The sequence below is a fragment of the Cupressus sempervirens genome, chromosome 5, assembly GCF_028749045.1.
Source record: "Cupressus sempervirens isolate cs-2001-9-10 chromosome 5, ASM2874904v1, whole genome shotgun sequence".
Lineage (NCBI taxonomy): Eukaryota > Viridiplantae > Streptophyta > Pinopsida > Cupressales > Cupressaceae > Cupressus > Cupressus sempervirens.
The window spans coordinates 587,477,141-587,479,781 of record NC_143122.1 but is presented as its reverse complement, the minus strand read 5'-3'; the positions used below and the strand labels follow the sequence as shown (position 1 = coordinate 587,479,781).

Genomic DNA, 2,641 nt, shown 5'->3' with positions numbered 1-2,641 from the left:
TAGGAAGAGAAAATTAGAATATGTTCTATATTCACTGTTTGGTACGCTCAATTAGAATTGGGAATAGGAAGACATATTCCAATTTTGCCCCCAAAATGAGCATATGTCTATGCCAAAAAATAGATGGAATTAGAATAGCCATTCATATTCCCAATCTATTTTTTTACTAAAAAAAAAAAGGAATTTAATTCCAGTCCTATTCCATTTTTCTCTTCTAATTTTCAATTCCTATGACAGCAACCAAATGGGCCCTTAGAGATAAATCCATCTTTAGAAATTTTAGTTTGAAAGTGCCTAGAGATAGATGAAGTGGAAAATCCAAAATCTGCTACTCCAAAGCCATTTGCGCACTTGGAAGGCAAAAAAATGCCAGCTCGTGATTTCATGGTGTCGAGTTATTTTGAAAAAACCTATTCATTTGGATCATTTGAAAATGATGCAAAGAAGATTTAATCTTCAAAAGGTATGCCATGAAAATGCCTAGAAAGTGTCAAGGTGGAAAATTGAATTTTGAGTGCACTGGGACCATTTGTGCACCTGATTTGCAATAAACCCACCAAAGAATACCTTCATGTTTTCAAAATCTTTTTGAATTTTGATCAAATTTGTTGTCTTTAAATTGTCCAAAGAGTATTTGATGTTTAGAAAGGATAGCCTAAAAATGAGCCAAATGCTCAAGGCAGAAAATCCCATTTTATGAGCATCGAAGGTCTATAGATAGCATATTCAACATTGTGACAATAGATAAGTGGTCGAACGACATTTTTGATACATCTTATGTTATGATTAGAGATCAAAACATGAGCTAAGCTATCAAATATGCACCAGATGAAAGTTTGGAGTCTAAAATTAGAGTGAATCATCACCACAGCCTTATGATATGTCAAATGATGAATTCAATTTGAAAAGAGAAAAAATCCCCCCACATTTAAGTGAATGTGTGGTTTCATTGAGGGTGTCAGACAATCTAGATGCTATTGAGGGAGCACTTGAGGTCATTGAAAAGCTTGTAAGAGTAGTTCCAGATGAACTTAGCATTGTTGCAGTTGAACTTGTCATAGCACTTGTACATGTTTGTTGCAATGATGTAACTGTTGAGGGAGAAGAAGAATCTACAGAAGAAAGACATCACTCTCTTGTTGCATTGCTGGTGTCCTACCATTAACGTCTATGGAAGTCATTACAAAGGAACTATACTCACCGAATGTTGATGTCAGTTAGCGACTTTTGATACTTGATGTCATGGCAGATGCAGCGTTAGAAGAGAAAATAGATACCTAGAATTATGTCACCTTTCTAGTTCAGTTCACATTTACATCTACACCAAAAAGGATAATGGTTAGATTAGAAGATCCCTCAATCTAAATCTTAGATGATTGTGCTACAGGTCCTGGGTTTGAAAGTAAAGATGAAAATCCCAGCAGACACAATAGAATTGTTTACTGGATTTCATCCAATGCTTTTCCCATGGTGTTCCCTATGATAGGGATACTGTGCACACATCTTTCATTTGTAATAAAGCAGTTACTACATGGCGTTATGAGGATTATGGTGTAGACCTCATGGTGAAAGCTCCTTTCGGTGAGCAAGTTCATGATTCACATGACAAGTCAGAGGATAAGTTTGACTTTGTGGTGCACAGTCAAGGACTTTATCAGTTCTATTTTACTAAAAAATCTCCTTACCATGAAACTATTGATTTTGATATACATGTTGGCCATATTCCATACTATGAGGAGCATGCAAAAAATGATCACTTTAATCCTTTGATGCAACAAATTGCCAAATTAGAAGAAGCCCTCTATACGATACAATTTGAGTAGCATTGGTTTGAGGCTTGAACTGAATGTCAAGCAATCATAAATGAGACCATGAGCAGGAGGGTCATTCATAAAGCATTCTTTGAATCAGTGGCTCTTATAGGTGTTAGCCTTCTCGAAGTGTACCTCCTACGATGCCTATTTGAGTGGAAGCTTGGAAGCGCAAGAGTATAATGTATTGAGAACTTTTCATCAATGTACTGTTGTGGATATCTGAAGAAGGCTGCTACTATTATTGCTCACAACAAAGGTACCATGCTGACTTGCACCTGCATGAAAGAAAAAGCAGAGAAAGCTTAGACTATATTCGAGGAATTGGCTGAGATGAGAAACTGGTGAATGAGTCTTTTCTTTGGGTGGAGAAAATGAATGCATTTAGACCAGATCCCCTTTTTGCCTAGTCATTGGCTACAAAAGGAGCTCTTCTAGAAGTAGGAGTGCTTCCTTACAATGGGTATATTTTGGATCATTTGGAGGGTACAAAAATTGGTGGCTCCACTTTTGATAACAATGGCTCTACCTTTGTAAATGGGTCGGGAGGGGCAATCTTGTTGAAAGTAGCTTATTCATTATCAAGAGAAAATCTAATTCTAATTAGCAAGGATCCTAGAGACAATCCTTCTATTTGTTATAACTACTATTTTGAGCCTAAAGATTTGGAAAAATGTGTGCAAGGTCTCAAGGTAATAGCTGATATTTATCAAACAAATTCTCTGCAGAAATTTTCCTTTAATTATTGTAGTGGCACCAGTGGGCTACATTTTAGTGGATCAGTTTTACCCAAGGATAAATCAAATGAGATGGCCCTAGGAAAGTTTTAG

At 36.4% G+C, this 2,641-nt stretch overlaps 1 pseudogene; it reads left to right on the top strand.

Moving 5' to 3' along the window:
* The first annotated feature begins 880 nt into the window (after positions 1 to 880).
* Positions 881 to 1,994, top strand: LOC149557293 (transmembrane emp24 domain-containing protein p24beta2 pseudogene; annotated as a pseudogene).
* Positions 1,995 to 2,641: the final 647 nt, after the last annotated feature.